This window comes from Miscanthus floridulus, chromosome 2, assembly GCF_019320115.1.
Source record: "Miscanthus floridulus cultivar M001 chromosome 2, ASM1932011v1, whole genome shotgun sequence".
NCBI lineage: Eukaryota > Viridiplantae > Streptophyta > Magnoliopsida > Poales > Poaceae > Miscanthus > Miscanthus floridulus.
Genome location: NC_089581.1, coordinates 44,668,381 through 44,695,176, shown reverse-complemented (window position 1 = coordinate 44,695,176; position 26,796 = coordinate 44,668,381). Strand labels below are relative to the sequence as shown.

At 44.4% G+C, this 26,796-nt stretch overlaps 1 long non-coding RNA gene and 1 pseudogene across 2 annotated transcripts; both read left to right on the top strand.

Annotated features, from left to right (window-relative positions):
* The first annotated feature begins 1,048 nt into the window (after positions 1–1,048).
* Positions 1,049–11,120, top strand: LOC136536437 (uncharacterized; annotated as a pseudogene).
* On the top strand, positions 4,790–8,147 carry LOC136538650 (uncharacterized). 2 transcript variants are annotated; one of them, XR_010779414.1, is made up of 6 exons: positions 4,790–5,931; positions 6,017–6,442; positions 6,518–6,620; positions 6,849–6,942; positions 7,044–7,248; positions 7,906–8,147. It is a non-coding gene; the product is annotated as an uncharacterized lncRNA (long non-coding RNA). The 2 variants fall into 2 exon arrangements; XR_010779413.1 differs by having other exon boundaries at positions 6,518–6,942.
* Positions 11,121–26,796: the final 15,676 nt, after the last annotated feature.

Sequence of the window (26,796 nt, the reverse complement as noted above, 5' to 3'; positions counted from 1 at the left end):
ATATAAGCCACAGCAGTTAGTAACTGCAGCTAGGAAACTGCGTTAGGCCTGTATGGATCGCCGGGGTCTCGGCTCGGGGCTTCGCGCGATTATTGTCGGATTAATCGGGGTCGCTGCTTGGTCTTGGCGTGCGAGTGGCGGCTCTGGTTTCGGCTGCTGGAATTGGATCTGCGACGCTGGATTGCAGTGATGCAATCATCCGATTTGTTTTGTCCAAATCCACCCGGTTTCTATGCAATTATTTCTTCTCGGTACAATTCCTAGTTGCTCGAGATCGCTAGAGTCAAATGTCTGGTCAAAACCCTATTTCTGTTCTGCTAGCCGTCTTCCTTGTTGATCTCGGTGATCTCGTATCCATTTATGCAGGAACGCCTCCAGCTTACAACCCGATGGATCAGTTAGATTACAAATGATTTGATGTGCTATTTATACAGACTATTTTTAGTCGTTTAGGCCTTAATTTCGTAAGATAAGATTTCCTGTGGCATGTTAACTGATATCGTCATGTGGTTTGGACTTTGTACCAAGACTAATTTTGAGATGGATCAAATACGGGTCGGTGTGAATGCACGCTTCTTTTAATCTTGAATTCAAGTTCATGCACAAAAGATTATGTGAGCCATATGCCCATGTGTCTGTATCAGTTACGTGGTCGCAACCACTGATGTTTTTCTCATCTCATCTCAAAAGTTACGTGGTTGCCTTGTTACTGTCCAATTCCTTAGCCTCAAACGTGCTTACAGCATTTGGACATGGAGGTTCATATAGGTTAGACCAATATATCTCCAGAAATGGCAGTGTGCTATTTTAGTTCCTTTTTTCTTAAAAAAATAAGTAGTTGTCAACCAATATAATAGATAAAACAACCATAAAAAAAAGTGTTCCTATTATTGGAGTAAGCATTTGCTGCCAGAAAGTACTATTACTAACTTTGAAGGTGTATTTTTCCTTGTTTCGTGTGAGATACTGAGATGTACCATCATATACTACAATTCATGATTATCACATTGTTAGCTGATTAAATATTCTGTCTGCTCACCTCTAACCGATGACTCATTCAGCTTATAGCCTACAGAAAGTCAGTAGAACAAAACTTCTGTTCTAATTTCAAATATTTCCATTGTAACCTTATGATTGTTAAAAGGTAACTCATATTTCTGCATTTGGTTCGTGCAGAGTCCAGGGTCAAGAGATTTTGGAGGAGGTTCAGTTTTAAAATCTGTGAATAAGTCAACATTGCACTTCAAGAAATCTAGGAATCGCAGAAGTGGTTCCCCTAACAACTGGACCCCTCGGAAGAAGACTGAATCGTACATGAAGAGAAAGATCAAGCATCTTCAGGTACTTGATGAATTATGTGATGCTTCTCACTGGTCAAGTACATGAGTATGGATTTTCAATATTTTTCTAGTGCTTTTTATTGCATTGCAAGATTACAAAAAGTGCAATTTAAATTATTTTGCTATTTGAATATTCTTTGTCCAGAGATAAGGCAAAAGAAAAAAGAGCAGGAAAACCAAAGTTTAAAAACTTTTAATAGTATGAAAAATAAAAGCTCTGCCTTTCTGTCATGTGTAGAAAGCTGATGGAATGACAGCCAACCCGTTCGACTGCTCCACGTTTGGCTGAAGTCGGCTGGACTGCTACTACTGCCTATAGAAACCGAAATCAGCCAGCTCCCGCAGCCGTTCGGCAGACCCACAAGCGGAGGACCACACCCGCGCGCGTCCTCCCTCATTCCATTCCCCATCGCGCCGCGCATAGGGTTTCTGCGCCGCTCTCGCCCCGTCTTCTCCTCGTGACGCCAGCCGCGGTGGCCGTCAGCGGAGCATCCCGCCCCACGCCACAGACGGATCCAACGCCGGCATCCCCCCTCACTCAATATCATCCCCATCGCGCCGCGCCTAGAGTTTGGGGTCGCTCTGGCCCTGTCTTCTCGTCCCGACGCCAGCCGCCGCGACCACCAACGGCACACCCCCGCCCCACTCCGTCGCCGGATCCAACGGCGTCATCCTCCCCTTGCTGAACGTCATTCCCCATCGCTGTCACCCCTTCTCCTCGTCGCCACGCCGCCAGCCGCCGAGCTTCGTAGTACCGCCCCACTCCGCCGCCGGATCTGAGCCCGCCTTCTTCCCCCTGTCCGGTTCTGACCGCCTCGTGGGCAGATCCGGGTGTTCTCCGTTGGCGCCAACGGCTCCGCCTTGCAGCTCATCGTCATCGCCTTCGGCCTCCACGGATCCCCTCTCAGCGGTTTGTTCAAGTTTTAAACGCCTCCTGTGCAACGGTGTCCACACTGGCACAGTCGTCCTCTTCGTCGTGCTCGCCACCTGAAGCCAGGCATTACTACTGGCGTTCCAAACGCGTGAAGTTGCTTGAAAAGGCAAGTGTACTCTAGTTTATTCCTTACTTATCTTGCCTGTATGTTTCGTTCATCATGCCCATTTATTTACTGTATCCCCACAATCATCTTGCCTGTATGTTTCGTGCACAGAGGTAGTATATCTTAAGTCAAAACTCTTTATGTAAACCAGTGGGGTTTCCTAATGAAAGGAGTTTATTCCTTACTTATGTTGCCTGTATGTTTTGTGCATCATGCCCATTTCTTTACTATAGTACCACATACATCTAGCGTAAGTACAGCACCATAGTAACTACACCTGGGTACAGATGTCGGGGAATCATGGACACACGTCCAACGACCGAGCCCATTGGGGCTATGAGGAGACGAAAATTCTCCTAGACCTTTGCATTGCTAAGAAGAACAAAATGAACTTCAACCAGTGGGGCTTAACTAAACTGGGATGGAGAAATGTGTACCGTGGATTCACCTCACAAACTGGCCTTCAATTGGACAATAAGAAGCTGCACAACAAGCTATCGGCCATGCGGCGACACTACTTCGCCTGGCGCGACCGTATCACCCAAACACGCCTAGGACGTGACCCCCAAACTGGAGGTGTCACAGCTGATTCTAGCTTGTTCCAAGAAGAGGAAGAGGTAACTCCTTTCATCTATTCTTTGGGTCTACTCGTGCAATGACATGAACTGTTCGAATAACTATCTTGTTCACCTGCAGGACCATACTGAGGAAGGTGTGGATCCCGGGGCTCCACCAGAGTTCCTTGACAAACTGACCACTCTGTACGGGCACCAACCCAGAGATAGGGGCACAATGCTCAGTGCCGGTGGGCACCGTGAGAGGACACCGCCACGGATGACCGAAGCCCCTCCTGCAGCTATGTCACAGGACCTCGTAGCTGGATCCAGTGTTGGCCAGTCGTCCAGAAGGCGCACCAGGGACCAGGTGGTGGACAGCCCCCAGAAAAAGAAGAGTGCCAGCTTGGAGGACTGCGTGAGAGACATCTCAGACACCGTGAAAGAGATGGCATCGGGTGGTCAACAACTCAGCCAGGAGGAAAAGGAGATGGACCAAGTGCGTCAGATTTTAGAACAAGATGGTTTTCTAGAGGGGACTGAGGAGTTCCTGAGAGCCACGTATCGATGCAGGAAGAAACTCAACTGTAGGACGTTCCTAACCATGAAAACACGTGAAGGCCGACTGACTTGGATCACCTTTAACTGGGAAAACAAGTAGACAAATGGAACGGCAGCAATGATGATGTTTAGGCATCCTTCGTTTAATTTCTTTGCATGAGTGTTCAAATGTTTCAATTGATGTGTGTTTGCTTGTTCGAATTCGTTTCATGTACCGTGAGCGTTTGGCATGAACTCTTTGTTCTTTGTGTACTGCATCATAATAAACTTCTGCTATTTAGTCATATTTGCGTAAAAAGGCAACAACAGAGGATTGTTCATTTGTTCCTTCTCAAGGGTCATGCTATTTTCTTGACCTGTATGTTTTTTCTTGATCTATTCCATATTTATCACCATTGATATTCCTCCATGTAAGCTTGCCATTATTGTACTTGACAACAGGTGAAGAAGCCTGAGAAGGTTGGCAAGACTACATTTGACTATCCAGTGAGTTGGAAGGCTGTCAGGTATTGAACTGTAAATCTCTAATCAAGTCTTGCTTTCGATTAATTTGTCATCTGCTCTTTGTCTTGGGACAGATTTGGCAAGTGGAATACATGCACATCAGTTTTTAGATGAGGAAGCTGAAAAGATTTCCAGTTTTCTTGAAAGGGCTTATATACAGCTAAATTCTTGGTTTTAGTGGTTCAACAGTACACAATCAGGTGAGCTTTCTTTTCCCACTTTCATTTTCTGTACTCATATTGACTAGTGTGGGAGTTTAATGTTGTTGCCATGATTATTTCCTGAAACACACAAACATGATAAACCTAAGCTGTTATATGGTGTACTGAGATGATAGTTGAAAGCCTAACAAGAGGCACTAGCTCAGTCTGTTATATTTCTCTCGAAGTTCCTTCAAACTCTTGCTCAGTGAACCAACCCTCAGTTCATGCACTACCCAATTTTGAAATTCTATGCACTACCCAATTCTGAGTGGTAAATGTTTCTCCTGGTAGTAATTGTAAGATCTTAATAACATTATAAGAGGCATTATGTACTCTGCATTGATTTTTCAAGACTGACCCTTTATGATGTCAGGCTTTTCCATTTGTCTAGTTTGCTAATTTTTCTTTTTTTTTGGCAATATTTATAACACATAAAAAATCTGTAGATGTTGCTATGGTAAGACCTTCTGACATCAGGGCTGTTCTTGCATCCTAACAAAGTGGTGATAACGCCGCCGAGTTTATTGAGCGCTCTAAGGAGCACCAGAGGTCAGTGGATATTTTGCTATGTTGTATCACCTTTTTTTATACTTAGTTGATGGCAATCTGAATGTTCGCCGAGAATATTATGGAGTGTCTTCTTGTCAGTGTACAATATAATCGGTGAGAGTTAGTTGGTCTCTTATTTTTGGGCAAATTGGTTTGCCCATGATATACACTACACGGCACATCAAGATAGGGGTTTTCCATGTGCCATTAACACTCTGAATTAATAAAGTTACACCTCTAAGTTTTGCTGTCAGCAAGCTATGCCCCTGCCTCTCTTGCTATGTGAGTTTCAGATTATTCTGCTCTTCTGATATTCTTTCCTTTTCAGCCTCTAATGCTGATTTGATCCTTTCCAGCTCCAATTTGTATGCCTCCAATTGCTCTCTTTCAATGATTCAGTTCCTGTTTTGTAGAATGAGCAGCACTGAACATTCCGACGAACAGTCCAGCGAGAGCACAACTTCCAGTGATGGCCCCAAGAAGAAACTCAAGGCAAACATAGTCAAGCTGGCGGGTCTTGGAGCTGCGCTTGCTGCTGTGGCTTGTTCCAGGCAAAGTCCTGTGCCGAATCCTCAGTGCCCATTTGAAGAATTGACCGGGCGACAATGAGTGGAAGCAAATTTGCATAATGAACGTAATTGCTTCGACAACTTTTGGATGTATCCTCACTCTTTCATGAAGTTGCACAATGAGTTAGTGCAGTATCATGGGCTGGGTAGTTCACAAGACATGGAGTCATATGAGTCACTAGCTATGTTCATGTGGGTGTGTGCAACAAAGCAGGCAACTAGACAGATAACCCAAAGATTTAGGAGGGGTATGGGCACAGTTAGTCAGAAGATGGGTGAGGTTGCAGACGCCATGTACTCCTTTGCCCAGACGGTTGTTGCGGTAAAGGATCTGGAGTATAGAAAAATCCATCCTAGGTTCGACGAATTCAGACCCTACTTTGATGGGTGCATAGGCGCTTTGGATGGAACACACATCAAAGTGCAAGTTAGTCGCAAGTCACGGTTGGACTTCATGAATAGAAAACGAGATGTTACCATGAATGTGTTAGGGATAGTGGACATGGACTGACTTTTCACATTTGTTAGTGTGGGATCGGCGGGGTCTTCTCATGACATGTCGGTTCCGACGTATTATATGGGGCGACCAGATTATCCGCATCCCCCAGCAGGTAATATTGCATTATCGTTGACTACGTTGTCAATTTGTAAGAGTACCTTTGTGAGTAATGGGTGAAATGACTTGATGAATTACAGGAAGATACTACCTGGTGGACTCTGGATACGCCGTGCGCGTAGGATATTTGGGGCCATATCGGAATACAAGATACCATCTGGATGACTTCAGAGCCAGAGAGGCGGATGGATATATGGAGAAATTCGACTACCAGCATTCAAGGCTTCGTAATGTTGTGGAACAGTCGTTTGGGAAGCTGAAAGCTCGTTGGCACATTCTGTCCGAAGTCCCAAATTATGTGAGACCTAAGCAAGTAAAGGCGGTAATTGCATGTTTTGCTCTACACATTTTTGTGGAGGGCGAAAACGGACGAAGGGCTGCGGCGAGGAATATTCATAGGGGTGTAGATTATAACCTCTCAACATGGGCGGCATCAGTTGAAAGTGAAGACATGTCAGAAGTGCGAGATTGGATCGTCATGGGACTATGGGCTATGTAGTGCACAGGTATGTAAACAAAGGCTGCTGTGTGGTTGCTGCAATTTAGACATGCTGCATGTGAACTAACAATGCCATTTGCAGGACACAAGGAGCTGGATCGAGGAGGCAGGCAGCAGTGACCACCAGTTCTGGCCACCAGTAGTGCGATGGATCTGCAGCTGCTTTGCAATTGGATGCTTCCTTGGTTTGTTTTATTTGAATTCATGTCTGTTGATTTGTTTGAACTGGTGTCTGTTCGTTTTCTTTCCATTGTTGTAATGTGGCCTGTTTCACGAACTATGTGAGCTGTGTTGTCATGAATTCAAATAAAACTGTGTGCTGTCATGTAAATGTGTTCCTCAGATGTACAAGTTCAGGTTTATGAGACCAGTTAAGTACTGTCCGGTATGTAGACTCATTTTAAATTTTGCAGGTTGCTTGTTTGCTTGTCCGGTATGATGACAAATGCAGCGGCAACAACGGGAATGGCAATGCCGGCCATTTGGAGGATGTCACCGGCATCCAAGGTCCACTCCTTGACCCTGACAAGTTCTTGCCTCTTGCATTGCAGCATTTGTGAGGTGTTGGCAGGGCTGTGAGTTTTGAATCCATGCTTTCTTGACTGTAGATAAGAAGGTGAGCAGTACTAACAGCCTTGCAATGAGTGCTCCTGCTGCTGCCTCTGCAACTGATGCAGAAGGCAAGCACGAGGAACAGCAGGAAGAGGGTGGATATGGCATCCCCAAGCAGGCAGTCAAACCTGGGGAAGAGGAGAAGGTGGAATCTGGTCCTGTGACAGCTACACCCAATGCTGTTTGTGGCTTCCAAGAAAGGTAAGATTGTTGTTGTGGAGTAAAATATTTAAATGGGCACAACTAAGGTCACAGGCTATTTCTTTCTTTTTGGGGAAAGGGATGGGAAAAAAAGGCAGCATGGAACAAAGCAGAGTTTCTTTGGGCATGTTTGTGGCTCATAAACATATCGATAGGCAAGCCACAGCTTTCTTAGCAAGGTCACGGTTTCTGTTTCTTGCTTAGATGAATGCTTCTGCTACGCTTTTGCCACACCTGGACTAAAAAAACTGCATGGTAGGAGTATAGAACAAATTGCTGCTTTAACTTATGCTGTTATGCAAGGTTATATAGTTTGACAAAGAGGGGTGCCAATCTGTGATAGGAAACAAGCATGCCTTTTGTCTATGTGCTCGGTTTATTCGCTGGCATGGATCTAATATGCCTGTGAAAGCAATTGTAAAAGGAGGTGGGGTGTGTAGGCTGCGCTGATCATAGATGGTCTTGATTGAAAGTAACAAAAGGGAAAAAGAAATACACTGTCAAAGGGTGTAGGGGAAAGGAGAAAAGATACTTACGACCACAAACTAATGGCTATTGTTAAGCAGTATCTTGGTGCAAGTTGTCCATTTTGTTTTGGATTTGGTCTTGATCTTTTCCATGCAGGATTGATATGTTTCTTGCTCGTTTGAATTGTAGTGGCGTGGTGGAGCTCCACGTTTGCCTGACAGCCCCTTTGCATCCCCCACCAAGGCCTCCTTTGATACTATTACTACTGCGATACAGTACTCAATCAAGATGATACAGTATAAAACGATTCTACAGTGCGATCAGAGCACTGTGACTTGTGTTGGAAATGGATGGCATGAGTTGTTTGTTGTGTCTGTAATCAACTTGTTGTACAAATGAACTTTTCCATGACTTGTAAATTGACTGGATTAGTTACTGGTGCATTTTTTTTTTAATTCAAATTCCTGGAACACCATCCTGTTGGCGCCCTTTTTTGAATTCTAGCGCAGCACTGTAGCTGGTCGGCTGCTGGCGGCTGATTCCAGCTGATCCGGCACTGTAGCAGTAGTAGCAGTCCAGCCGACTTCAGCCAAACGTGGAGCAGCCGAACGGGTTGTGCGTCCCTCCATGAGACTCTAGGAAATGCAAATCCTCACTATACTAGGATGGCAAGGGAGAAGATTGCAGCGAGAGAGGCAGCCAGAAAAGCAACAGATGCTCGCAAAGCTGCTATGGTTGAAGCTTCATGGTGCAGAATTCTTCGAGCAGCCAGGTGAGATTACTGCCTCACTCTTTTAGTGTCTTTGCTGGACCTTGATGCATTCATTCTTTAATCATGTTGATTATTCTTGATCCATTATTTTATTTTATTTTGCTACAGGATCCAAAATAAAAATGCTGAAGAAGTTATGGAGAAGGCCATGCTACATGCGGCTGAAGCATTTGAGGAAGCTCGAGCAATGGGTGTGATGATGTATGACAGACCTGACTGTCCACATCAGCAGTATGAGGTGGAATCATCGTCGCACACTGGAGCACAATCAACCCATAAAGTTACCGCATCATTTCAGACAGCTTTTCAGGTTGATATGGAGGTTTCTGCTGCAGTCAAAAAGGCATTTGTTCAACTCGCAAACTCTTCCAGATTCAGCAAAGAGAGGAGAGTTTAAGGAGCTATTATGGCAAATCAGCCAAAATCCTGATTTGACAGAGACTGGTGAGAATTCTGAAGATAAACAGCAGCTGGTTGACTGTAGCAATGAAGATACAAGTGTGTTGAAAGTCAATAAATAAAACATCAGCAGCAGCTATGTTTTTTCCAATTTCAATACTACAAAAGTTCAAGAATCCATAGATGTTGTTAACATTATGCTTGAAAGGCTAAAAGCTCTTCATGAAGAAGAGCTTGCCTCCTTAGCAGTCATTGTAGCTACATCTGGCCTTAATGCTGCAATTCAAAATGAAAGAAGCAAATATCATGAAACAGGTGCTGAGAACAACATTTGTGCTGGGTCACTCAGATCACAAGCAAGGAGGTATTCTACTGCAGCGAGTTTTATTGGTGTCCAACGACCAAAGAAAGAAGTCACTTCTGAGTTACCAAGTCTGGATAAGTTCTTGGTGAAGCATCTTTCAAAACTTGAAAGAGAAGTTCAGGAAGCAAGCAGAAAATCCACTTCAGTAAAGTCTGTCACACAAGGTGCCCACAGCCAATTTACAGGCAGCAATGCAAAGGCGCCAGAATCAACTTCAGACCTCAGCAGCATTCTGGTGAAGCATGTGTCTAAGCTCGAGAAGGAGATCCTGGAAGCAAAGAAGATCAACCAAAGAATTCACCAGGTGGAAGGAAGTTGCGAGGATGTCAAATCAAATGACAAACAATTGGAATTTAACAAGATTCAACCAGAAGCTGAAAATAACTGTGATTTAAAGGGAAGCTGTGAATCCAAGGGATCCTGTAAAGACAGCAATCACATAAAAGATAATTATGATTGTGTGCAAGAAGACAAAGAGAACAAAAATTGGTATTCACGTCAGCTACCACCCTCTGGTGCAAAGGGCAAACAGGGTGGCAAGAGGTTAACTCGAGTTGAAGCTGCTAGGCTGGAAGCACTTAAATCATTTTGTACTATAGATGGCAACACATTAGATGCTGGCCTGGACAAGATCTTCATTAAGCCAATCCATAGATTGGCAGCCTGTTCGCTTGGTCGTATTTAGCTTATAACCTATGGCTTATCAGCCAACGAACATTATTTTTCTCTCACACCAAATCAGCCAACAGTACTTTCAGCCATGGCTTATAAGACAAACCAGCCCAAACGAACAGGGCGTGGAGAAGGAAAAGAGGGAAGCACGTGAAGGACAAATCAATGTGCAGAAACATCCCCAGAAGCTTGGTCAAAGTGCAACAGTGACAGAGGGCTTAGATGACATCTTAGTGAAGCATGTCTCAAGGCTGGAAAGAGAAAAGATTGAGTACCAAAAAAAAGAAGGATGCACTGGGAGAAGGATGGACCAATGTGCAGAAACATCCCCAGAAGCTTGGTCAAAGCACAACTGTGACAGAGGGCTTAGATGATATCTTAGTGAAGCATGTATCAAGGCTGGAAAGAGAAAAGATTGATTACCAAAAGAGGAATGCACTGGGAGAAGGATGGACCAGTGTGCCACATGATCAGCGGACGAATGATAACAATGGCAAATCATCTGATAGTTTGGATCAAGTCTTAGTGAAGCATGTAAGTCGACTGGAAAGGGAAAAGTTGGAATATGAAAAGAGGAATGCACTAGGAGGAGGAACAAGTGTGCAGGATAACAAGGAAATACACTGTAGCGATGCAGCAGCCTCTGATAGTTTAGATCAAATCTTAGTGAAACATGTCTCCAGACTTGAAAAGGAGAAGATAGAGCATGAAAAGGACGGTGGTATGATCCTGCTAAAGAAGAGTCAGACATAATGTACAAATGAAGCTGCAGGAAGCCTGGCTGACATCTTTGTCAAGCGTCCAACCAAGCTTGAGCAGGCGAAACTGGCTTCTGCTGCCGAGGAAAAACCAGCTAGTGGCTTGAACCCTGTCGAAGAGCGTAGAAGAGCAAGACAGAAGGAGCTTCTGGATGCGTGGGGAGGAATGGGTCTGGGGAACTCAATGAAGCCCCATGTATCAAAGATTGAGAGGGAGATTTTTTTTAACACTTTTTTAAAACTATTTTTAAAACTGACACTGTTTAATTTTTTTTTCAAATCTAACGCTTTTGGCCGCGCCTATTCGCACGGCACGGCGAATTCAAGCTGCCGCGCCATGCATGGCGGCACGACAGAGGTGTTTACGTGGCAGCGACCAGGGCCGTTGACCGGTGACGTGGCTGAGGCTGCCGCGCAGCGGATCTGGGCACGTCACTGACTCGCCACGGTGCATGGCGCGGCAATCCGCTTATTAATTCGCGGGCGGCGCAGCAGGCATTTGCAGGAGGTAGGGGCCCTGGCCTCCCTTGTGCCGTGCGTGCGCAAAAGCGACAACGCCTTTTCAGAGTCTGGCAGCGGAGGGCTGCTCGACTTTCGACTCCGACACCGTGGCAGGAAAAGACGCGATTGCTTTCCTGGTGTAGGAATTGTTGATATCTTACTAACATACTTATCTCACAGGAACCATTGATGCAAAAGAGCTTAATGTTGCCATGAGGTAAGGCAACATTCTCTAGAAAGTGCGTTGTAGTTGTCTTGTTCCTCGACAGTTCTACGGCAAAGAATGCTATAGCTCTTCCATTTATGTTAGGTGAATTGATATTGTAATCTTGCATAAGCAGTCCTAGAATAAGCGCAATATTAAGTAGTGAGAGAGTTCCTGCTGATATTGTTGCGCTGAGCATTTCCTTCTGTTCCTGTTGCAGTGACCGTTTCCTTTTGAGCATATCTTTTAGTGTCCCTATCTTTTATATTTCTTAACAAGTTAGCTTGTTGATGAGATGAGTTCATCGGTTCATCCTGTCCATGATATATTATGCCCCTCGCGAAAATAAGAGCCACAATATTATTTCATATTTTCTTTTCTGTGTTTGAACCCATGCAAGTATGGAACCACATCCATGTGCTGTGGAAAGTTCCTTGAAATAACACTAATCTTCTGGATAATGCAGCAAATTAGGCATGGTGCAAGAGACGGACATAAATGGTTAGTTGTGCTCTGCCATCTTTCTTTGTTTATGCAAATTAGAAAGACCCTCATTTTTTAAGTTACTAGCTGTAATTTATCTTGATTTCTGGTTAGTCATAGGTGACGGTGAGATAGACTTTGAGGAGTTCATCAGGATGATGAGGAGGACTAGCTATGGATACTAGGTGTATCTTATTTAGTCCTTGACACCGTCAGTTGGTTTATGATCACTGGGTGTGTGCTTATTGACTGGTGTAATTACTATGAACAATAATGTTGTGATCTGCTTATGCTTATCCTTAAAAAAATCTTGTTGTGCCTACTTAAGTATGGTAACTTCTATATATGCACCATATTTCTGTTAAAGTTCAATAGCTGGTTGTTTTTCTAGTGGGAGGTAGGCTGAAATTTGTCCAGCTTTCTGAACTCTGTTCAGGAGTGTGGAAGTTTTGTGGCATGTATGCGGTGGATGTTGTGAACATCTGAAACTCTCTAATTTCGTTGCTATCTGGTAATGAAGTTCAGTTTCAACATCTGAAACTCTCTAATTTTTTCTGGTGCCGCTGTCGATCGTCGTCGTTGTCGTCGTCTCGTCGAGCAAATGCTATCAGTGATCCATCGTGACAGCGTTGTTCACTTGAACTTATCAGTCATGGTACAATATTTTATATGTTCTATCTTTGAATTAATTATGATCATTAGATCTTAACCCTGTGGTTATAAAATTTAAGTGTTCCATGGCCTTAAAATAATCTTGCTCAAGCGAACCAGCACGCATACATATTGATCGGACCTGCAACACACGCATTGAGCAATAGTGTACTCATTCTTGGGGCTTGCTGAAGTGAAAGCCGGACGACTGATAGGAGCAGGTAATGTCCCACCTGCTGGTACTTGTAGCTCTCATACTAGCCTGTCACCCTAGGCTCAACTAGTTGTTCATGCACATATAGGTAGCTATTCATGCTGCACTAACTGTTCATGTATACAGAGAGATAGCCGTTCAAGCAAACTAGGGATGTGACATGTTCTACTCTTTGGTTTACTACTACTCAACACCAGATGACAAGAAATACATTAATTAGGCACCATTCACGTTATATATACCATGCATGAGACAATTAATATTACTCCATTAAATATCACTTATCTGATTAGTTACCCTTTTCTTTATACACATCATCTTTTACTATTAATAGTGATGTCGTCAAGAACTAGAGCTGTTGATCCATGCTAGTTATATAAATTAATCAAGATTCCTTTACTAAATTTATCTAGAGCATGCACATCCATACATTGGTGGGGTGCTGCACGTCTGCACCTTGCTAGAATAGCCATCTCATCTACAGGACTCTAGTCCTTTTGCATGAATAGACTTGACTCAACTAGCTGGTAGTAGTCCTAACTGGTGCGTGTTTTAAGGCCATTCGTACCTGAAAGCATCTAGGCCCCTAGTTGGATTTTGGTGATTAATGACAATACGTGCTTACTATGACTAACGTGTGTTTTGCAGAGGCAATTAAGTTAGGTCATGGTAATAGAGATCGATTGGGCTATCATTATGGTCATGCCCCTACGATGGAAATCGTTTCGGTTTTCAAAGGATGAACGACAAGGTTAAGGATAGACTAGTTCTAAGTGTCGATTGGAGTGGAATAGACACTTAGAGTAGTTTAGGACTTTGTTTTTCCTTTAGCCGTACTATTAAGGGGGGTATGGATGGGTAGCTTGACCTAGGTGAGTCTAGTGCGTTAGGTGTGGTGCACACTTGCTAAATCTAGCACTAGGTAGCTCCTAAGAAGTCCTTAGATCCATTGGAGCAAACTTCATTCACATATGATCGAGAGTTGGAAGTGAATGGACGGTCAAATACTGACCGGACGCTGGCTTCGGGGTGATCGGACGCTGGTGCAGAGTCCTATCAGTTCATTTGATCAAGGTGAAATCGTCTGGCGCGACCGGACACTAAGAGGTGAAGTGACCGGACACTGAGTCCCAGCGTCCGATCGACTCCAGTAAGGTTCCAGAGAGGGGAAATCAGGACCAGACGCGTCTGGTCACATTTTAAACACTGGAGTTCGAGGAGAACTGACCGGAGCGTCTAGTCAACATGACCAGAGCGTCCGATCACCCTGCAGAAGCACATAACGGTTCATTTTTCAGCCATGGTTATAAATACTTCCTCCATTCGTGTGTGAGGGTACTTTGCTCATTCCAACAGTTGAGAAACACCTTTGTGAGTGCCAAGAAGAGCAAGGTCCTAGTGAGATGATTAAGATTTGAGAATCCCAAAGAGAGCCCTCATTAGTGAAAGCAAGAGTAGCAAAGTATGCATCCACCCTTCTCATTAGGCTTGTCGTCGTCAAGTGAGAGTTCATGCTTGTTTCTCTTGGTGATCGCCATCACCTAGACGGCTTGATGGTGATTGGGAGCTTGGTGATCATCCGATAGAGCTTGTGGATGACCTAACTCAAGTTATGAGCGGTTGTGGGTGGTTCACCGTGACTGAGTGTCAAAGAATCAACCTGTAGAGAGCACTTGATCCTTGCATGGATCAAGGGGGAGCTACACCCTTGCGTGGGTGCTCCAACGAGGACTAGTGGGGAGTGGCGACTCTCCGATACCTTGGCAAAACATCGCCGTGTTCCTCCTTCTCTCTTTACTTTGAGCAATTCAATTCTTGTCTTTTATATTCATAGAATTGCCATGCTAGAGTAGAATTAGAACATAGGTTGCTAAACTTTTGTGCGGTAGATCAATAGAAACACTTTCTAGGCACAAGGGGTTAATTGGGCTAACCATAGGACTTAATTATTGCAAAAAAATTTAGAATTAGCCCAATTCACCCCCCCTCTTAGGCATCTTAATCCTTTCAATTGGTATTAGAGCCTCATGCTCACGTATTTAGGCTTAACCGCCTAGAGAAAGATGTCTCATGGGGATGGACCTCCTCCTATCTTTGAGGAGGATGCTTTTCCATATTGGAAAATCCACATGGAGGCGTATTTAGAAGCTCTAGATGTTGGAATACTTAGAGCCACCTCACAAGGCTTCCCAAAACCTCAGGATGATACACACCTACAAGGCGATGAGGTGAATTATGAAAAATGGAATGCAAAGGCTCGAAACACCATCTTTAGAGGCCTTTACAAAGATGTGTTCAACCGGGTGAGGAACCACAAAGATGCCCATGCACTATGATCGGACGTTTGTGCGCTCCATGAGGGAACAAAGAGTGGGCATGAGGAACGCTATCATCTTGTCATGAAAAAGCTTAACTCTCTTGAGATGCTTCCCAAAGAATGTGCTAATGAAATGTATTCACGCTTGAATATTCTTGTAGAGGAAGTCAATGGGCTTGGACTCACTCAAATGCAACCATCTGATGTTGTAAGAAAGATCTTGAGTGTCCTCCCCATTGACAAATATGGGCATATTATGACCATGCTTCATCAAGGCGATCTTTCCACCGCTACACTAACACAAATCTTAGGAAAGATCAATGCTCATTAGATGTACATGCACATCACACCACAAGATGGCTCATCCTCTACTAAGAAGAAAGAAAAAAGACTTAGCATTCAAAGCTAGCCAAGAGAAGGGCAAAGCAAGGCTTAAGTATGAGAGCTCAAGTGATGATGAAGTTGATGATGCAAGCCTTGCTCTCATAGTGAAAAGAACCACCAAGATGCCAAAGAAGCTCAATAAGAGTGGCATCAAGTTCAATGGCAAGAAGAAGAAGTTCTTCACAAGCTCTAGAAGAAAGCCAATCTCCAAGATGGATTGCTACAATTGTGGAGAACTTGGTTATCTAGCACATCAATGCACAAAGCCCAAGAAAGACAAGTACAAGAACAAGTATAAGGGCAAGAAAGATGACTCAAGCAATGAAGAAGAAGATGAGAAGAAGAAAAACAAGCCATACAAGAAGAGAGATGGCAAGAAGGACTTCCACAAGAAGAAGAAAAGTGGAAAGGCATACACCGTCGGTGATTGGCTCATGGATATTGATTCATCCAGTGGCTCATCCGATGATGATAGTGACAACGAGCGCCACCACCACCATCATCCCCTACACACCTATACCTTATGGCCAAGGGTGATCGCAAGGTATCAAATGATGATAGTAGTGGTGATGAACATGCTAGCAATGATGATAGCGATAGTGATGATGATGAATATGAATCACCTTCTTATGATGATCTTGTTAAATTGCTAAATTAATACACTAAGATCATTAGAAAGAGTAGAGCTAAGAATGAAAAACTAGAGGCTAAGAATGATTCACTTTTAGCAAAATATGATATAGCTGAAAAGGCTAGTGTTGAGCTTAGAGAAGCAAATAATGCTATATCATCCAAACTCAAGAAGCTCAAATCTTCTAAGAAAGAGCTTAAAGATAAACTGATAAACTTGAGGGGATGCACAAAGAGCTCATCACTAGCCACAACAAGCTAAAAGAAGAATATACTACTCTTAAGATTAATCATGATAATCTTGTGATTGCTCAAGAATTTCTATCCAATAAGCCACATGATGCTACTAACAATGTTGTTAAGATTGATATAGCTACATCATGTGATGATTTGATCATTGAGAGCATTGAGCAAAGTTCTAGTAGCAAGGGCAAGCAAGTGGTTGAGGACGATGATTATGATGAGTTTGTCAAGCTCAAGAATGATAATGAAAAGCTTAAGAAAGATCTTGAAGAGCTCAAGACCACCAACACCATAGTGCTTGAAACTAGTGATCATGATGGTGACTTGATTCTTGAGAATGAGAAGCTCAAAGAAGAGAACAAGAAGCTCAAGCAAGAGAAAAATAATGATGCTCTCAAGGAAGAGAACAAGAAGCTTAAGTTGGAGAAAGAGCATCTCAAGATTGTATTGAGCAAGTTCACAAGAGGCAAGCATCTTCAAAGTGAGCTACTAATGAACACCATCATGAAGATGGATAGAAGTGGCATTGGATACATGGCAAACAAAGAGAAGAAGGCTCAAGCTCAACAACAACAAAAGCCAAAGCCAAAGAAGTGTTTTGAGTGTGGACAAAAAGGTCACTTTGCCCATGAGTGCCAAACTCCACCACCACAACCTTGCCCAAGTATGCTAGACCTTTTGCCTTCAATGCTCATTACATGCTTAGAAAGGATTCTAGTGGAAAGATGAAAGTCATGTTCTTAGGACCTCCAAACAAGAATAGGCCTAAGAAAATTTGGGTTGCAAAGTCACTTGTTGAGAAGATGAAGGACCCTCAACAAGTTTGGGTTCCTAAAGCTTGATCTCTTGTGTGTAGGTGAACTACAAGACCGGTGAAAGTCATTGGGTTATTGATAGTGGTTGCACACAACATATGACCGGTGATCCTCGTATGTTCACCTCACTAGATGAAGAAGTAGATGGATAAGAAAGAATCACATTTGGAGATAATTCTAAGGGCAAGGTTAAAGGATTGGGCAAAGTGGCAATATCAAATGATCATTCTATCTCAAATGTGCTCTATGTTGCTTCATTGAGCTTCAACTTGCTATCCATTGGACAATTGTGTGATCTTGGCTTCTAATGCTTGTTCATCGAGAAGGAAGTTGTTGTATCTAAGAAGGATGATGATCAAGTGATATTCAAAGGATTTAGATACAACAACCTATACTTAGTGGATTTCACCTCCGAAGATGCTAACTTGAAAACATGCCTATTCACCAAAACAATACTTGGATGGCTATGGCATAGAAAACTTGCTCATGTTGGGATGAACTCACTCAAGAAGCTAATGAAGAATGATTTGGTGAGAGGGTTAAAGGATGTGAAGTTTGAGAAGGACAAGCTTTGTAGTGCATGTCAAGCCGGCAAGCAAGTTGCAAATACTCATCCAACAAAAGCTTTCATGTCAACCACAAGAGTGCTAGAACTCCTTCACATGGACTTATTTGGACCAACAACATACAAGAGTTTGGGAGGAAATCTTTATTGTCTGTGATTGTTGATGACTATTCAAGATACACTTGGGTATTCTTTCTTCATGACAAATCCGAAGTTGCATCTTGCTTCAAAAAGTTTGCCAAGAGAGCACAAAATGAATTTGAAGTGAAGCTCAAGAAGATTAGAAGTGACAACGGCAAAGAATTTGACAACACAAACATAGAAGCCTATTGTGATGAAGTTGGGATCAAGCATGAGGTCTCCGCAACATATACTCCTCAACAAAATGGTATAGTTGAGAGAAAGAACCGGACATTGATCACTCTTGCAAGAATAATGCTAGATGAGTACAACACCCCCGAAGCTTTATGGGCGAAAGCTATCAACACCGCATGCTATGCATCCAACCGCCTATTCCTTCAAAAGTTCCTTGGCAAGACACCTTATGAGTTGCTCAATGGGAAGAAGCTGGATGTCTCCTTCTTTAGGGTGTTTGGTTGCAAATGCTACATCTATAAGAAGCGGCAACACCTAGGGAAGTTTCAAAGACGTTGTGATATTGGTTTTCTTGTTGGTTACTCATCAAAGCCCAAAGCATATAGAGTATTTAATCATGCCACCGGCTTAATTGAAGATGATGTGGAATTTGATGAATCTAATAGCTCCCAAGGAGCACATGAGAATCTTGATGATGTAGGTGATGAACCATTGAGGGAGGCTATGAAGAACATTCCGGTTGGAGACATCAAGCCTAAAGATGATGAAGATAATATACAAGTAATTGATCCACCTTCTTCATCAAATGTGCCACAAGATGGTGATAATGATGGAAGAGTAGAAAATAAAGACACTCATGTCTTCCATGATCAAATGGTGGTATAAACACAAGATGCTGATGCTCCACAACCTCCTCCTCAAGTGGTCAATAGAAGAAACACACCTCTACTATAAGATCATCCACAAGATCTCATCATAGGGAGTCCATCAAAGGGTGTAATGACTCGCTCACAAAAACTTGCTTCATTTATTGCACATCACACTTTTGTCTCTTGTTTTGAGCCTACTAAAGTAGAAGAAGCTCTTTAAGATCCAGATTGAATAAATGCCATGCATGAAGAGTTGAATAACTTCACCTGCAATGAAGTTTGGACTCTTGAAGAGCGGCCAAAAGGTGCAAGAGTCATTGGAACAAAGTGGGTGTTCCGCAATAAGCAAGATGATCAAGGTGTAGTTGTGAGGAACAAGGCAAGACTAGTTGCAAAGGAGTTCTCTCAAGTTGAAGGTTTGGATTTTAGAGAGACCTTTGCACCGGTTGCAAGACTAGAAGCCATTCGTATCCTCCTTGCATATGCATCACATCATGACATAAAATTATATCAAATGGATGTGAAAAGTGCATTTTTAAATGACTTTATTAATGAACTAGTCTATGTTGATCAACCTCCTGGGTTTGAAGACCCTATATATCCTAATCATGTTTATAGGTTGTCCAAGGCATTATATGGGCTTAAGCAAGCCCCAAGAGCTTGGTATGAGCGTCTTTGGGACTTCCTCATTGGGAAGGTCGACACCACACTATTCACCAAGAAGCTTGATGGGCATATCTTTATTTGTCAAGTGTATGTTGATGATATTATCTTTGGATCATCAAATGAAGATTCTTGCAAAAAGTTTGGTGAATTGATGTCAAAGGAGTTCAAGATGTCAATGATTAGAGAGCTTACATTCTTTCTCGGTTTTCAAGTCAAGCAAATGAGAGAAGGGATTTTTATCTCTCAAGAGAAATATACAAATGATCTTCTCAAGAGATTCAAGATGGATGAATGTAAGCCAATCAAAGACACCAATGCCAACTAATGGACATCTTGACCTAGATGAGGGAGGTAACACGGTTGATCAAACTCTCTACCGCTTCATGATTGGCAGCTTGTTATATTTAACCGCATCTAGACCCGACATCATGTTTAGTGTGTGTATGTGTGCTAGATTTTAAGCTAATCCTAAGGAAACTCATTTGATTGCTGTTAAAAGAATCCTTAGGTATCTTAAGCACACACCAAGCATTGGCCTTTGGTATCCTAAAGGAGCTATATTTGAATTAGTTGGCTATTCCGATTTGGATTATGCCGATTGCAAAGTGGATAGAAAAAGCACATCCAGAGGGTGCCATTTGCTTGGTAGATCATTTGTGTCTTGGTCCTCCAAGAAATAAAATAGTGTGGTTTTGTCCACCGCCGAAGCGGAATACATTGCCGCGGGTGCTTGTTGTGCACATATTCTTTATATAAAACAAACTTTGCTAGACTATGGTGTAGTTCTAGAAAAGTACCTCTTTTGTGCGACAATGAAAGTGCGGTAAAACTTGTAAATAATCTGGTTCAATACTCTCGCACCAAGCACATAGATATCCGCCATCACTTTCTTAGAGATCATGTTGCCAAGAATGATATTTCATTAGAAGGTGTAAGGACCGAGGATCAATTGGCAGATATCTTCACTAAACCGCTAGATGAGGCGACTTTTTGTCGATTGTGGAATGAGCTCAATGTTCTTAATTTTAGTAACTTCACTAAAAAATGAGCTTGTGTTGTCCCTTGCATTGCATTGTAATATACAACATGTTTACTCTTTATGGTAATGCATATAGGGCTTGTCTAACATGGTTAAGATAACCGCCGAAAAGCATGTGAAGAAGCTTAACCTTGGATCAAACTTGACAAGCAACTAGATTTACTTTCAAGTATTGCATTGCATATGCATGAATGTTGCTTTGTTGTTTATCTTCAATTGCCCTCTTATTGCCTATTTTCTTAAAAAGAATTATAGCCTAAGGCAAAATATTTTAAAAAATTTGAGGGTTTGAGAGAGATCACTCACATCAATCCCAATTGGTGTTTATTTGGATTTTATTGAAGTTGGGACTTGATTAGGAACAGGCAGCACGAAGGATTTTGAAGATTTGCTAGAAAAAGAGTGACCGGACGCTGCACCGAACTCTAAAGTCCAGTGTCCGGTTAGTTCACAGGAGGTGAAATGCTACTGAGAAGGAGTGATCGGACGCTGAAATAGTGCTTCCCCAGTGTCCGGTCAGATGGCGATCCAGCGTCTGGTTGATCGAAGAAGGAGACTACTTGCACCGGACTCTGGCTGCGTCCGGTCGGGGTTCACCGGACGCGTACGGTCGTGATTCTAGGGGCTTTGGATCTCTCTGGAATTGATCGGATGCTGGGTGGCAGCGTCCAGTCGCTGCCACCGGAGCATCTGGTCAGTAGAAAACGTGCGGTTTCAGGACTTCTTCTTTATTTCCTTCTCTATCACGTCGGGGGGCACCTTATAACTACAGCGCCGCGCCTTGATTGGACCCAATCTACTCGAGCCCGCACCATCATCACCGCCCGTGCGCCGCCGCCCACGCCGTGCTCCTACACCGCCGCCTGCGCCATGCTCCCACGTCGTCCGCACCCTGCCTACACGCCCGCGTGCCACCGTGCCGTCTTGTGCCTGCGTACCGCCAAGCCCGTGCTGCTCCCCGTGCCGCTGTGCCTTGTCTACGCTGTCGCGCCCTGCTTGCGTCGAGCCCACGCTGCCAGCAGCGCCGCCTCACCAGCACCGCCCCCAGTGCATCAGCACCACCGCCTCCCGTGCCCTAACAACAGCGCCGCCTCTCGTGCCATAGCTCCAGCGCCGCCACCCACGCTCGTGCCCTCATTGTATTGCTCGGCCATTGAATCTGGCCACAACCCTAACCCTAGCCTTGAAGTGTCGATCGGGTGGTTCCCCGATTCGTTTCTTTTCTCATCAATTCGCCGGTTCGTCAGGTAGCAAGCCCTCGTTTCCAATTTTGCATCTAATTGCTTGCTTCTTAGGGTTTCATATCTCTAGATATATCGTAATTATTCATATATCCTATCTATTCTATCGTGCAGCGAGTCGGTGTAGTTGTGGTCCCATTGGTAGTTGTTAGTTAACTCGGGGCCAAGCTCACGAGTATGGATCGAGACCAAGCCTTGAAAGTGACAGTTGGTTGTTGATCTTCGTTAGCGATAGTTATTCTTTTCAGATCCATCAGATGGCTCATGTCAAGAATGTCGGAGGTGGTCCCGGTGATGAGGATCTGAGGCCCCCGCCTCGCCAGCCTACAGATGCAAAAGGCAAGGAGACAGAAGCTAGCGACGAGGAAGCGCAAGTACCCTAATGCAGATACAGTGAAAGCAGCTGTAGTTGCAGAGGCCACAGAGCATGCAGAGAGAGGAGGAGCTTAGAGTGGTGTTGTTATTGCAGATCAACTTTCTCCATCTACGAGGGCTGCACTTGAGCAGGTTGAACGCCATCATGGTGGTCCAGCTAGGACTCTCATGGTTGGAGGACGGCGTGTGGCTATTGATGAGAGTTAGCCTCAGGGGAAGTCACAGCAGCAGCCACAGCTAGCAGAGCGGACTCAGGAGGGAGAGCAGGCCGAGGAGAAGAGCAGGCACCTCAGCCACAGCTTCGCTGCTCTGGTCGTACCCGTGCTCCAGTCATGCCGAGGTCAGAGACACAGCGAAGGGGTTCTTGCCCACCACCTAGACCACAGGGTTCGCCTCTAGTGACTCACTTGGATTTGAGGGCCGCCACGGCCAAGCATGTTCAGTAGCTCAGATTTATGGACTTTGAGCAGTGGTTCCTGCCGAGGAGGGATGAGCGTGCTTCAGACGGTTTCTACACACCTTTGCAGGAAGATTTTTATAATGCATATCTTAACAGTGGGACAGTATTTAGATCTCAGAGGGTGTGCAACATTGAGACCATTGTAGTAGCAGCTAGAGAGCATATATGCCCTTACCTAGCTTACCTGCTAGGGCTAACAGATTTACTTGGACAGACAGGCTTATATGTTCCATATTGGGTCCGTCAGTTCTATGCTACACTCTGGATTGACCCGCAACATAGATTTATACACTTTGCATTCAGAGGCAGAGATTATAGGCTAACGAGCACTAGGGTCAGAGAGATACACAAACTTTAGGAGCAGCCCGTCCGGCTACATGAGGTTTGCTATGGACAGACAGCACCTTCCAAACGCCCTCACAGCGGTCTTGTGCCCCCTACAGATCTAGTCTGCCATTGCTTTATAGAGCCATTCGGTGAGGGGTCGAGCAGGACACCTAGTAATCTCACTCCTACAACTAGAGTGCTGGATGCTATTATGAGGAGGATACTGCTTCCAAGGATGGGGTATCGTGAGGGCTTGACTCGCATACAGTTATGGTTACTGAACTCTCTAATGCAGCAGATAGTGTTTGACATTTGGGATCTCCTTCTATCAGAGATAGAGGATACTATTGTAGAGGGGTTCAAGGGTCATAGGCAACTGCCATATGCTCACTGGGTTACATTCCTAATCCATAGGACAGTTACTGTGAGGCCACCAAAGATGCTGGTAGAGTATAGTGGTGCTACTATAGAGTTCTCTGCATACAACATGACTCAGATGATCCGTCATAGTGCAGTAAGGACACCCAGTCAACCGAGCCGACGTCTAGAGGTGCCAGAGACTGTAGCTCAGCAGGATGAGACCATCAGGAGCATAGCAGCTATAGAGGAGGAGGAGCTTGATGCTCAACAGGAGAGGATTGTCGCGAGCGACCCTAGTGACAGCTCAGATGATGACTACTAGCCTATTCCTCAGATGCCTCTATGTCAACATGACCATGAGGCCGGTAGTTCTAGTTCAGCTCCACCTGCACCGCAGACAGACCCCGCTCTACTTGCCATCCTTGAGCGGAAGAGGCAGGATCAGGCTCGCCAGGCATAGGAGACCACCGCTACTTTCGCACAGTTCTAGACTAGGCAGGATGAGTTCCAGCAACAATAACAGGCGATCCAGCAGCAGCAGCAGGCTATACAGCAGTAGTAGCAGGCCATGCATCAGCAGCAGCTTCTCATGCAGCAGCAGCTACTTGGGTTTATGCAACATGTTGTGACAGCTATTGGGGCTCCACCGCCATAGCCTGGTCAGCCTGCCACCACTTCTATGATTCCAGCTTTACAGCCTAGTGGGCTTCAGAGTCAGGGACAACCACCAACACAGTTTGCTTCACCTATAGAGCTGGTGTCCTAGTGGTTTGCCTCGCCAGTGCTATCCCTGCAGTTCACACCTCTTCAGATGTGCTTCACACCGGCTTAGACTTCCTCGCTGCTAGTGCCAGATACCTCAGTCTCCAAGAGCCTTGGAGCGACTTTCAGTGAGTTGACAGGGCAGCCTACTCCGCCATATTTACATGTCCCAGGTCCTTCTACAGTTGCACCTACTACCGGGACTACAGAGATGCTCCCTTCTTCTGTTGCATCATCAGAGCCGCCTGCTTCAGTGATACCTGCACAGTCTATGGCCGCTCTAGTCTCTGATCCGACCCAGACCGCTTCAGCATCGCTTCCAGCTACACAGGGTCAGATAGCTCAAAGCTCAGGGTTAGATGATGATGGCACACAGTTCTAGCTCTCTCCTCGTACCTCAGCGCCCGACTCATCCGCTACAGCCCCGCCGACCGACCCTTAGGTTTTGGTGTTTGATGCCAAAGGGAGAGAGGGATCGAGTATGTTAGACTTAGGGGGAGCGACTACTTACTTAGGGGGAGCTTAGTATTCTATTATGTTTGGTTTTTATGTGTGATACACTATTATGTATTCGTGTGTGTTTACTTTCATGCATCAAACTATATTTATGTGATAGTGATATCTACATGATCGTGATATATGACATGTGTGCTCTCTACTTTGAATCTCTTATATGTCATATCACTTGTGTTATGCTTATTTGCTTTGCTTCCGCATTTTACTCCGATGCAAATGAGCTTTATTACTTATACTCATGCTTATTTCATATCTTTTGAGTACATCATGTTGGCTTGGGTCATATAAGTTTTCCTAACTCCTTTGTTCTTATTGTCAAAAGCTTATATGAACTAAGCATGTTAAAAACCTCAACTCTTTCACATACTCGAGGTGGTATTATCATCAATCACCAAAAAGGGGGAGATTGAAAGCATCTAGGCCCCTAGTTGGGTTTCGGTGATTAATGACAATACGTGATTACTATGACTAATGTGTGTTTTGCAGAGACAATTAAGTTAGGTCATGGTAATGGAGATCGATTGGGCTATCATTATGGTCATGCCCCTACGATGAAAATCGTTTCGGTTTTCAAAGGATGAATGACAAGGTTAAGGATGGACTAGTTCTAAGTGTTGATTGGAGTGGAAGAGACATTTAGAGTAGTTTAGGACTTTGTTTTTCCTTTGGCCGTACTATTAAGGCGGGTATGGATGGGTAGCTTGACCTAGGTGAGTCTAGTGAGTTAGGTGTGGTGCACACTTGCTAAATCTAGCACTAGGTAGCTCCTAAGAAGTCCTTAGATCCATTGGAGCAAACTTCATTCACATATGATCGAGAGTTGGAAGTGAATGGAGGGTCAAATACTGACCAGACGCTGGCTTCTGGGTGACCGGACGCTGGCGCAAAGTTTGGTCAGTTCATTTGATCAAGGTAAAATCGTCTGGTGCGACCGGACGCTAAGAGGTGAAGTGACCGGACGCTGAGTCCCAGTGTTCGGTCGACTCCAATAAGGTTCCAGAGAGGGAAAATCATAACCGGACGCGTCCGGTCACATTTTAAACACTGGAGTTCGGGGAAAAATGACCGGAGCATCCGGTCACCCCACAGAAGCATATAACGGTTCGTTTTTCAGTCATAGTTATAAATGCTTCCTCTATTCGTGTGTGGGGATACTTTTGCTCATTCCAACAGCTGAGAAACACCTTTGTGAGTACCAAGAAGAGCAAGGTCCTAGTGAGGTAATTGAGATTTGAGAATCCCAAAGAGAGCCCTCATTAGTGAAAGCAAGAGTAGCAAAAGTGTGCATCCACCCTTCTCATTAGGCTTGTCATGGTCAAGTGAGAGTTCGTGCTTGTTACTCTTGGTGATCGCCATCACCTAGACGGCTTGGTGGTGATTGGGAGCTTGGTGATCATCCGGCGGAGCTTGTGAATGACCCAACTCAAGTTGTGAGCGGTTGTGGGTGATTCACCGCGACGGAGTGTCAAATAATCAACCCGTAGAGAACATTTGATTCTTGCACGGATCAAGGGGGAGCTACACCCTTGCGCGGGTGCTCCAACAAGGACTAGTGGGGAGTGGCGACTCTCCGATACCTCGGCAAAACATCGCCGCGTTCCTCCTTCTCTCTTTACTTTGAGCAATTCAATTCTTGTCTTTTACGTTCATAGAATTACCATGCTAGAGTAGGATTGGAACATAGGTTGCTAAACTTTTGGGTACAAGGGGTTAATTGGGCTAATCATATGACTTAATTATTGCAAAGAAATTTAGAATTAGCCAATTCACCCCCCCTCTTGGGCATCTTGATCCTTTCAGTACGTATGCGGATCACGTATTCACGTTCAGTCTCACTCGTTCACATGCGGCCATGCCTGCCTGCCAGACTACCTATCGCCCACTGGCGACTCGCAGAGCGGCAGAGTCGTAGTCGTATGCAGAGCGGCGACTCGCAAAGCTGAAAAGTACGGATTATAAGACAAGCAAACAAGACCTTTGTGTTAGAAAAGGCACTCTTGACCTAGACTAGACTGGTGCACAGTTAGGTTGCCACAACCGTGCAAGAATGGCAATGGCCAAGGGAGACGAGTTCATAAGTGCAGTAGTTGCGGTGACATTTGTTAATGGTTTACTAGTGAAGTTTCTTCCAGCTCCGACTCCACAACTCAGAATTAGGCTATGTCAAAGTAGAACTCTAGGTGACTCTAGCTCTTCTGTGGTAAGGAGTTGTTCTCTCAAAAGAACTGGGAGCTAGTGAAACCACTATTTTCGGCTGCATTGGCTCTAGCTCCTTGGGGGCACTGTAGCAAGCTTGGAGCTGTGCCAAATAAGACTTTATTAGGTAGCACTGTAGCATGCCAAAGCCTAAGCCGGTGTAGCCTGAAATTTTGGCTTCACTAGCTTCACCTCTCTCG